The sequence below is a fragment of the Oncorhynchus mykiss genome, chromosome 8 (assembly GCF_013265735.2).
Source record: "Oncorhynchus mykiss isolate Arlee chromosome 8, USDA_OmykA_1.1, whole genome shotgun sequence".
Taxonomy (NCBI): domain Eukaryota; kingdom Metazoa; phylum Chordata; class Actinopteri; order Salmoniformes; family Salmonidae; genus Oncorhynchus; species Oncorhynchus mykiss.
The window spans coordinates 30,757,645-30,769,904 of record NC_048572.1 but is presented as its reverse complement, the minus strand read 5'-3'; the positions used below and the strand labels follow the sequence as shown (position 1 = coordinate 30,769,904).

Genomic DNA, 12,260 nt, shown 5'->3' with positions numbered 1-12,260 from the left:
GTGACATCAGCATAGCCTACTAAAGGTGCACCCCTGTCGTTTCGCTGGGCAGAGTCATCCACAAAAAACTCAACGTCCGAATTCAAAAGAGGAACTTTTGAGGTAAATCCTAGGGCTACAGTCAATCTTAGTGGTCAATTCACAGTTATGTTCTTCACCGGCATCAGCTGTAGGTAGGAGAGTAGAGAGGTTAACTTCTTATGGTACAGGGGACGGTTGCGTCCCACTTGGGCAAATAAATAGGGAAAATGCCTCACGGCAAATAAAAAATAAAAACGATATAAAAATCAAACTTTCATTAAATCACACATGTAAGATACTCAATTAAAGCTACACTCGTTGTGAATCCAGCCAACATGTCAGATTTAAAAAAGCTTTTCGGCGAAAGCATAAGAATCTGTTAATGCAGAAATAAAATATGAAACATGCATTACCTTTGACGAGCTTCTTTTGTTGGCACTCCAATATGTCCCATAAACATCACAATTGAATCCTACAGACGAAGAACCATATATGTGACATTTAAAAAAAAAATGAGATATACATGAAAAATCATTATTGGACACCATTTTTCTATAGTGAACCGGTTTCACAAGCTTTCCACGCGCTAATTAACAATCATTTTAAATTTAAAGATAGGCTCTCGTGGAATAACCGTTTATGTGCACCACTCAGAATGGACGGACAAGCGCACAACCTTTCTGTTGCTGATGAAAATCACAGAAATGTGGGAAAGAAACGTAAAACAAAACTAAAAGAATGGAAAGACAGGCAAAGGAAGATCTTACGGGATGCGGGAAAACCCTATACAAATCGTAAGGGTCAAGAAAAAACTGGGAAAAGCTGTCCAAAAGAGGTATGTGGAAGAACCGTATATCAAACAATCAAGCTAGCTAGCTATAGAGTACAGTAACTAACATGTATGTTCTGGGTTGTCTAATTTGTAACTATAGAGAAAACATATTAGCTAAAGTTCGTTGGCTACTAACTCATACATTATCGTTACAAATGTTATTGCTAGATTATAGAAGAAACATAGCTAGCTACTTTTTCTCCGTCCACCGGATGATTCGACATGGCTACAGTAGCTAGCTAGTTACACTGTATCCTGCAGGGAAGAGCGTGTTCCACGACGTGCAGAAAGAATTGTGGAAAGTTGACTGATGAACGCAAGCTGCATCTGTTCAACAGGTTCTACACTGTCCCATACGAGAAACAACAAGCGTTGATTCTCTCCGGCTTAGAACAGGTTAGAAATAAGACAAAACGCCTATTATTATAATAGCTATATTGAACACTTGCATAGTTTAACTTTGACAGTAATGATACGTACATTAACGTTAACTCTAAAAGTGCTGTGTTACACAATGGTGCAATACAAACTCATTCTGTGTATAGATTGGGAGTGTGTGAAAGATGGAGGTCCTGATCAAGCAATATCCTGAATGTGCTACAGTATATTAAATTCTGAATTCATCATTGTCAATTTTTATTGCAGCATGAGGTGAAACGGAGACGTAAACCTGAGGATACAAAGGAGAACAAACGACGGAAACAAACCTTCAAATACCATGTACAGCAAGCAGGCCAGAGATTGAATGTGTGCAAGGTTACTTTCATGTCTGTGTTCCAGCTAACCAACAGCCGTCTTCAGGCAAGTGAAAATATGAATTAATGTCTATATGAATATCAATTACAAACATATTGTATTCTCTGTACAGATGCTGACAGATGCTGTGGGCAGAATAACAACTGGCGGATGCTCAATCTGATGTCGATGCTCGTCTCTATGGGTTACTTTACCCAAGTTGAGCAGAAGTTCATGGTCTCTGGTCATTCTTTTCTTCCTTGTGATCGATCTTTTGCCACCATCGAGAAGAGGCGCAAGGTGTCAGTCCTTCATACACCTGATGATGTTTCAAAGATGATACTTGAAGCACAACCAGCAAAACCATTCAAGGTGATGAGGATGCAATGTGAAGACTTCAGGCACCTCCCAGATTCTGTCCTCAAGCGACCAGCTGGACTACAGATCACCTCAGTGAGGTGGTTAAAAGTCACAGGTATTGCACAGAGAATAGTTTACTAACATCCCATCAACATGCAACATGTTGTTCTAACAATAAAATATCCTAATGCTTGACTGTGAAAGTTGTTATTGATGTCAGGAACTTAAAATGTTTCTGTTCTAATTTCAGTTGAGGATCCTTGGAATCTGTACGCCAAACAGAGCCACAGTCTGTTTGAGGGATGGAAGTCGTGGCTGATCTCCAAACCAAAAGGAGGAGCTACACCTCAACCTCCCTATTTTGCAATCCACTACCCTAGAGCATATGAGAGTCCTCTGCCCATCAAAAAAAAAAACAAGTACCAAGATCTGATGACCATGCTCAACTACTTGCCAGCTGCTGCACGCTCTTTTTATGAATCACTGCAGAGTGAATAATTTGTTGTTAAACCAAGCTACATAATTAAACGTTTTTTCTGTGAGTTTATGATCCCCTGAACCTGTATAGTATGTTGAATCTGAATACATTTCAGAAGACATGTCACCCCTATTGTAGGAAATTAAATGTATCGTAGGTGTTTTCTATGTGAATCAATTTGTGTATGATTTGAACCAGCACAATATATTGAATTAATTTAATTTTAAGATGTTGTTTCTAGTGTAGAAAATGTTATGTACAATGTGTTCTGTTGATAATTATTTTGTGTGATCATTTGAACCTTTTTTAATCTGAATGAATTAAAAACAAATAAGTCATCACATACAGTATGTGAGTATTCATTTGATCTTGATTCCCTTTTTTTATTCATTACAATATACACTGTCTCTCTGTCACCACATTTAGCATTAACTCATTTACTGCTGTCACCTCAGTGCAGAAGGACATTTCTTGCTTTTAGCATGGGTTTAACGCAATTCACAACTTAATTGTGTTAAACACAAAGAGAATGGTTTTCTGAACGTTTTGTAATATTGACCTTCGGGACCTGCATAATGGACATGCATATTGGCACATCACATTTATCCCTATTTGATATTTACAAGTTGTGCTTGTTTTGATTGAATTAATTTAATTGTATTCTATTTTGGTAGTTCTATGGTATGTTCACATTGAGGGCTTCATTTTAAATGAGACTAAGATTTCATGACTCAACTTTTAAGAAAAGTCATCATTGCTAAAGTTGATAGACCACCTTTAAATGAACCTCCATACAAATGAATTAACTGCATATTGCATTTAAGTTATTTACATGAAGGGCATCTGTACTTGAAAGTACTTTAAACATCATATCAGGTGTTAAAAAAGGACATCTTACAAGAGTCATGCAAAATGTCACATATACTGACTGTTCTTCCACAAACTGAAATCATCACTGGAGATATACTGTTCTTCCACATTCTAAAAATTAAAACGGCAATAAAAAAAGTATTATTTGAAATAACAAAAAAATATAAATTGTTGTTGGAAGATATGGGTATGGTGAATTATTTCTCAACCATAAAACACCTAATGTGGTACACACAATTAATAATATAAAAATAACTGATTATCTTAAAATGGAAAAATTGTCACATATATGGTTCTTCGTCTGTAGGGTTCAATTGGTCCTTTTGTTTGATTTATTCCGTCCATATATATCCAAATGTCCATTTATTTGACGCGTTTGATCCAGAAAAAAACAGCTTCCAAAAAACGCAACGTCACTACAAATACTTCAAATGTTGCCTATAAACTTTGCCAAAATATTTCAAACTACTTTTGTAGTACAACTTTAGGTATTTTTAAACGTTAATAATCGATCAAATTGAAGACGGGTCTATCTGTGTTTAATACAGGAAGATAACAAACCATGCTACTTTTCACGTCTTGCGCAACTCTCAACAGTGTTACCCAGTTCCTAGATGGCCTACTTCTTCATTGCACAAATGAATAACCTCAACCAAATTCCAAAGACTGGTGACATCCAGTGGAAGCGGTAGGAACTGAAAACAGGTTTCTAAGAAATATCATTTGCCAATGAGATATCAGTGAACAGACAGAGACCAAAAACGGTTAGTCCTCTGGGTTTTTCCTGCTACATAAGTTCTGTTATACTCACAGACATGATTCACAGTTTTAGAAACTTCAGAGTGTTTTCTATCCAAATCTACTAATAATATGCATATCTTATATTCCTGGCATGAGTAGCAGGAAGTTGAAATTGGGCACGCTATTTATCCAAAAGTGAAAATGCTGCCCCCATTACCTTAAGAAGTTAAGTACAGTACATCTCCTCGGTGTAACATAAGACATCTTCAAAATAATGTTCTCATAATCTAACAATCTGGCAGGTGTAAGATGGACAGTTTTAGCCTGTGTAATAATGGCATGAACCACATGGGGAACATGCACCGTCAGCTCATTCATTGTTGCAATATCAGAACATGCAAAAACTGCCTCAGTTGCCGCAGCAACAGAGCGGAGGCAAAAAACTATGCCTTGGATAAGTGTCTAAATGCTTGGAGTTGTACCCAATAGGCCTATAGCCAACTCTGTGGTACTGTGTCAACACAGCAGACATAAACCCATGATTCTCAGAGACAAAAAGATGGAATGGTCTGGTGTCATCAGGCAAACCAAAACAGGGGGTTGACATTAGAGCTTGCTTTAACTTAATCAAGGCTAATTCCGCCTCAGGTGTCCATTCCACCACTTCAGACATTTCCATCTTTCTGCCATAAATACAACGCTGCAGTCTGTACTGTCTCCGCTTCGTCTTTCAACCATGGGCCACAGTAGCCAGCCACTCCCAACAGTGACGTGCTGCTTTGTAACAGGTTTAGATGGGGACTTTATCGCCTCAAGCCTATCTTTAGAGAGGGCGCTACCCTCAGAAGTAATGTCATGAACCAAATATTTAACAGAATTTCTACACAACTGCATCTTAGAGGGGGAAGCCTTAGGACCATTTTCAGCTGAGAAAATCAACAATGCCTTAGTATCTTCATGACAGATTTCCTCAGATGAGGATTAGGAAAACAGGTCATCAACGTATTGAACCGCATTACTACCTCCAGGGGGAATAAAACCTTCCAGATTCCTCGCCATTTCCTTGGCAAAAATGGCAGGTGATTCAACGTAGCATTGTGGCATCACCGTCCAATTTCATTTTCCCCCAAGAAACGTAAAAAGAGAACCAATCCTATGACCCAGGTTCAACAGGGAGGCTGAAAAATGCATTTACCAAATCTACAACTGAAAAACAACAGTTCCCTGGGGGAACTTGGGAAAGAATAGCAAGTGTGTTCGTCACCAGGGGTGCTCTTGCGTGAACAGCATCATTACATTTTAACAGCATCATTAACCTAAGATCTTGCACAAACGATATTCACCAGATGGCTTCCTAACAGGTATAATAAGGGTGTTACTGGCAGAATTTGGGCATGGGATCAAAGCCCCATTTTCAACCAGGGCCTGATGGATGGGAATAATACCCTTTTCTGCTTCTTTGCTAAGAGGGTACTGAGCTTTATATGGTCTGGGATTATTCTTCGGGACAACTTTCACCTGGATGGCAACTCTCATCTTCCTGAAATCGGTCTTGGAGACAGCCCAGAGCTGTTCTGGCACTTCATCCAGCCATGGTATGTAGGTGTTATCTTGGGACACGAACATCATACTTTTGTTAGGAATAGGTTGTTTCTTCTGAATCGTTCGAGTAGTAACCCAGAAAGGGGAGAAAACGGTCGCTGTTGATGGAGACCACTTCCCATTCCTCTCCCAGGCAACCCAATCAGTGACTGTCAATACACTTCATCCAAGATCCAGCATCTTTTCATTTTCGATTGGGGGTACTTCATACACCGATCTCTGTGTTACAGACAGCAAAACTCCAGCCACTGTAAATTCTTCACCGTCGCATATTCCATCAATTGTCAATTCCACTCTGCTTTTCTGCTTTGTCCATTTTTGTTGATATTCAGGGTCTTCTACACACGAGGGGACAGCTGTTGTGCAGTGAAGATGTTCCGGCACAGTGGTGTGGGGAGGTAAGTGATATCTCATACAGTGCCTTCGGAAAGGATTCAGACCCTTTGACTTCTTCCAAATTTTGTGATATTACAGCCTTATTCTAAAATGTATTACATATTTTTTCACTCATCAATCTCGACACAATACCCCATAATGACAAAGCAAAAACAGTTTTATAGACATTTATGCTAATTTACGTAAATATTACATTTAAATAAGTATTCATACTCTTTATTCAGTACTTTGTTGAAACACCTTTGGCAGCAATTACAACCTCAAGTCTTCTTGGCTATGACGCTACAAGCTTGGCACACCTGCATTTGGGGAGTTTCTCCCATTCTTCTCTGTAGATCCTCTCAAGCTCTGTCAGGTTGGATGGGGAGTGTTGCTGCCCAGCTATTTTCAGGTCTCTCCAGAGATGTTCGATCTGGTTCAAGTCCGGGCTCTGGCTGGGCCACTCTAGGACATTCAGAAGCCACTCCTGCATTGCTTTGGCTGTGTGCTTAAGGTTCGTTGTCCTGTTGGAAGGTGAACCGTGGCCCCAGTCTGAGGTCCTGTACGCTCTGGAACATGTTTTCATCAAGGATCTCTCTGTACTTTGCTCCGTTCATCTTTGCCTCGATCCTGACTCGTCTTCCTGTCCCTTGTGCTGAAAAACATCCCCAAAGCATGATTCTGCCAACACCATGCTTCACCATAGCGATAGTGCCAGGTTTCCACCAGAAGGGGCGCGTGGCATTCAGGCCAAAGAGTTCAATCTTGGTTTGATCAGACCAAGTAATCTTGTTTCTCATGGTCTGAGAGTCTTCAGGTGCCTTTTGGCAAACTCCAAGTGGTCTATCATGCCTTTTACTGAAGAGTGGCTTCTGTCTGGCCACTCTACCATAAAGGCCTGATTGGTGAAGTGCTGCAGAGATGGTTAGCATTCTGGAAGGTTCTCCCATCTCAACGGAGGAACTCTGGAGCTCTGTCAGAGTGACCATTGGGTTCTTGGTCACCTCCCTGACCAAGGCCCTTCTCCCCCGATTGCTCAATTTGGCCGGGCAGCCAGCTCCTGGAAGAGTCTTGGTGGTTCCAAACTTCTTCCATTTAAGAACGATGGTGGCCCCTGTGTTCCTGGGGACCTTCAATGCTGTATCATTTTTTTTGTACCCTTCCCCAGATCTGTGTCTCGATTCAATCCTGTCTCGGATCTCTACGGACAATTCCTTTGACCTCGTGGCTTGGTTTTTGCTCTGACATACACTGTCAGCTCTCGGACCGGGTCCGGCAGCCAGGGGTTGGTTTTGGGCTGGCTGTTGGTCAACCCCACCAAGAGGTCCTCCCAGAGGAACTGGAGGGGATGGTGTCGGTGCTGTTGCCAAGATTGGATTACAGTCAGTTCAAGTCTTCTCTCAGCGTTCACCTACTTCCCTCGTCTTTCCCTTGCACTTGCTTTACCATCAGTCCTTTGACTGTTTTCTCCTGCAGAGAATTTGCTCCGACTTCCTAAAATCATCCCACTTCACTTTAATCTTCATATTACTTTTCTCTTGCCTGCTTTCTTATTTCCTCCAATTTGTCAGAACTCAGGGTGCCATCCTCAGGGAAACCACCATCAGTCCATCTACTTTCACTGTTCCATTTCCCATTATTACTTTTTAATTATACCCTGGGAATCTACTTTGCTCTAACAATTATCACACTCATACCACAATCATTCTGGGAACTAATTTCCCCTTTTCAGTAAATTAGTCAGTCATACAAAAATCGTTCCACTCAATTACTTAAAATGGAGTCCCCAGAACTTCCATCTAGTTCGCAGAACTACGTAAGTATTCCCTGATACCTACAGACAACGTTTCTGATGGAGTCTATCTACACCCACCTAGTCCCTTCTTGGCACTCTGGATCATTTTCTAAGCTCAAAACAGTTCTTATTGTTCAAAATCAATTTAAATTGAATTTCTAACAAAAAACCTTCCAGGTATTGTAGATGATGTGTTTTTTCCCGGGTAGCCCACAGTGAGTTTCTGGTGTGGGCGGGTCCTCGTCGTCTTTGGTCAGAAGGGGATTTCCCTTGCATGCCCTCACATGCAAGTCTGTCAGAAGCTGTGAAGGGATGCTCTCCTTTCAGCACTCTTTATACTCATGCACAAACTAGGCACCTCTGCTCTCAGGGTGCAATAGGCTGATCATGACCTTGCACACATACAGTGCCTTGCGAAAGTATTCGGCCCCCTTGAACTTTGCGACCTTTTGCCACATTTCAGGCTTCAAACATAAAGATATAAAACTGTATTTTTTTGTGAAGAATCAACAACAAGTGGGACACAATCATGAAGTGGAACGACATTTATTGGATATTTCAAACTTCTTTAACAAATCAAAAACTGAAAGATTGGGCGTGCAAAATTATTCAGCCCCTTTATTTTAAGTGCAGCAAACTCTCTCCAGAAGTTCAGTGAGGATCTCTGAATGATCCAATGTTGACCTAAATGACTAATGATGATAAATACAATCCACCTGTGTGTAATCAAGTCTCCGTATAAATGCACCTGCACTGTGATAGTCTCAGAGGTCCATTAAAAGCGCAGAGAGCATCATGAAGAACAAGGAACACACCAGGCAGGTCCGAGATACTGTTGTGAAGAAGTTTAAAGCCGGATTTGGATACAAAAAGATTTCCCAAGCTTTAAACATCCCAAGGAGCACTGTGCAAGCGATAATATTGAAATGGAAGGAGTATCAGACCACTGCAAATCTACCAAGACCTGGCCGTCCCTCTAAACTTTCAGCTCATACAAGGAGAAGACTGATCAGAGATGCAGCCAAGAGGCCCATGATCACTCTGGATGAACTGCAGAGATCTACAGCTGAGGTGGGAGACTCTGTCCATAGGACAACAATCAGTCGTATATTGCACAAATCTGGCCTTTATGGAAGAGTGGCAAGAAGAAAGCCATTTCTTAAAGATATCCATAAAAAGTGTTGTTTAAAGTTTGCCACAAGCCACCTGGGAGACACACCAAACATGTGGAAGAAGGTGCTCTGGTCAGATGAAACCAAAATTGAACCTTTTGGCAACAATGCAAAACGTTATGTTTGGTGTAAAAGCAACACAGCTGAACACACCATCCCCACTGTCAAACATGGTGGTGGCAGCATCATGGTTTGGGCCTGCTTTTCTTCAGCAGGAACAAGGAAGATGGTTAAAATTGATGGGAAGATGGATGGAGCCAAATACAGGACCATTCTGGAAGAAAACCTGATGGAGTCTGCAAAAGACCTGAGACTGGGACGGAGATTTGTCTTCCAACAAGACAATGATCCAAAACATAAAGCAAAATCTACAATGGAATGGTTCAAAAATAAACATATCCAGGTGTTAGAATGGCCAAGTCAAAGTCCAAACCTGAATCCAATCGAGAATCTGTGGAAAGAACTGAAAACTGCTGTTCACAAATGCTCTCCATCCAACCTCACTGGAGCTGTTTTGCAAGGAGGAATGGGAAAAATGTTCAGTCTCTCGACGTGCAAAACTGATAGAGACATACCCCAAGCAACTTACAGCTGTAATCGCAGCAAAAGGTGGCGCTACAAAGTATTAACTTAAGGGGGCTGAATAATTTTGCACGCCCAATTTTTCAGTTTTTGATTTGTTAAAAAAGTTAGAAATATCAAAAAAATGTCGTTCCACTTCATGATTGTGTCCCACTTGTTGTTGATTCTTCACAAAAAATACAGTTTTATATCTTTATGTTTGAAGCCTGAAATGTGGCAAAAGGTCGCAAAGTTCAAGGGGGCCGGATACTTTCGCAAGGCACTGTAGTTTATAGGTGTTGGGCCAAAGTAGCAATGTGTTCCCTTCTAACAATTCTTTCCCTGAGAGCAAAGTCAACACCAGAGGAAGTTGCCACCACTATTTCAATGAAATGTCATGCCCTAGAGAGGAAATGCAAGTTTAGCTTCTACCTCCTAAGAATGATGAAGGCTACTTATACATATTCACAAATTGGATGTGGGAATTTACACGTGGAGTTGATAAACATCAACAAATGGGGCATCGACAGTCATCAGTGTAGCTAGCTAGCATGCTAACTTTATCTAGCTACACTGTAAAGATTAGCCAGTTGGCTCTATGTCTGGTTCTGGAGCTAGATTGGTCATAAACATTGATTTAGGGAAAACTTTGCCACAGATGGAAACCACTGGTCTATCTTTGACTTTGTCATCTATTGTTATCTCTAAAGTTTTGACATCTTCCATAATTTGCAGTGCGAATCCACCATAGAAATAGTTAGAAAGAATAAGATTAATAATATTTTTAAAAAACTATTTAGAGATAGCTGATACGTGTTTTTCTACACTGTAATGGACAAGGTTCTACCTTGGTAGGGGACAGTTCAAACTCTAGTTGTCATATAAAATAAATGCAACCCCTCCCCAATGTTCAAATTATTTTTTCTTTTTTATTTAACTAGGCAAGTCAGTTAAGAACAAGTTATTAGTTGCAATGACAGCAGGTTAACTGCCTTGTTCAGGGTCAGAATGAAAGATTTTTTACCTTGTCAGGGATTTGATCTTGCAACCTTTCGGTTACAAGTCCAACGCTCTAACCACTAGGCTACCTGCTGCCCGAGACCCTCCCCTTGTACTGTAAACAAATTTGCACACCCGCCCCATAATAAAATGTACTAATAAATAATTATGACCAACAGAATTAAAAATAACTGTAGCAACCTTGTGTTTATAAATGTGGATATGGACCTTACCACTTCAGCATGGTTTTGTGGTACAGTAGATGGCATGCAGGGCTAACAGGCCAGAAGGTTGAGGGTTCGCGGACCACCACGAACGAGGACATTCTCCCTGCCTTTCTCATTACACTATAATCAGAGCTGGCTTCAGACAATGATCAGCTTGGGGGAAATCTGATTTTCTACATTTTGATGCTATGTTTACAACTTTATCAAATATGCAACACATTTTCCACCAACAGGTTTTTGTGCCAATGCACCACACAAAATCAATAAGCAACGCATAACTGCATACCGATTATCGACTTCATCAAGGTTTGCGTTTCCAACACCACAATCAAGTAGAGTATGTCAATCTCGACAAACAGAAAATGTATTGCTCCCTACTAAGTATCGAAGGCTTGGTTTGACAATCTACAAATTTCATTAAACTTTCTGTTGTTTTGCAACAGATGTTTCTTTCCATTAATTGAATGCCAATGATGCGCAGTTTGGATGCTGGAATGATATGAGTGGAGTGGATGAATGTGTGCAGGTAACCTACAGGAGACTTTTGAAGTAGCCTAATCAGATTAAAACTTTGTGACTAGTTGTGTTTATGCCACACACAAAGGGGAATACATTTTAAAAGTTAAATGACAACCAACATTGAATCGTTAGGTTCTAGGTCAAGGAATAGCTGCTCGGATCGGAAAGGAGACAGAACACGTGTTAAGCTTCCCTTAACAACTGGGCCTGCATGGGAGCGTAGGACGACATCAGTATCAGAAGTAAAAAAATACAGCCAGTCTGGCCTGCTACTGTGCCTTTCTATAATCTTTCGACCCACAACTGATCCAAATGGAATGAAACATTCAAATAACAGGGCTTTTGCGCCATTATTCAAATGCCATTTTCACTGCAGTATACAGCCTAGAGTAGAGCTGTCACTCACTGAAAAACAGTAATGCAATTATTCATTGTATTGTGGTTTTATAGAATAGTCTAGGTAGGATAATGTTATTCTCCCTAAACAAGGTCAATATGGGAGCTTTTTGTGCTGCTTGTCTCCACTGTTCTTTCATGTACTTCTTCTATGTCTTTTTGTCGAGCAAAACTTATTGGCTTTCCACTAGGTGCCACAATGTCAACATTGGCTAAATCGTAAAATTAGCTATTTGGTCTTCATTTACGGTTAGGTTCAAAATCACATTTTCCAAAGATACACTGTTGAAAAAGTGGAGTTTATGACTTTTTGGCTATGGTAATGATTTTGTGGTTGTGGTAGATCAACTTTAATATTGCAGATATATTGCAGGTTCTATCAATTTACTTGTTTGCATAATTTCTGATAACCCTTATTTTATTTTTATTTTTAGATTTTTTTCTGTACTACCAACAATTTGTGGAAGGTACTACGCTTCTTTCAGACCCCCTTGTACTCAACATTGTTGAGATACATCAAGTTTCCTTGTGACTATTTGGAGTGGTACCTGTGAAGCGAGCTGTTGCCTTTTGTTAG

The 12,260-nt window shown here is 40.3% G+C and overlaps 1 long non-coding RNA gene across 1 annotated transcript; it reads left to right on the top strand.

Moving 5' to 3' along the window:
- The first annotated feature begins 559 nt into the window (after window positions 1-559).
- On the top strand, window positions 560-2,654 carry LOC118965507. Its single transcript, XR_005052854.1, has 3 exons — window positions 560-856; window positions 1,499-2,063; window positions 2,199-2,654. It is a non-coding gene; the product is annotated as an uncharacterized LOC118965507 (long non-coding RNA).
- The last annotated feature ends 9,606 nt before the right edge of the window (window positions 2,655-12,260 follow it).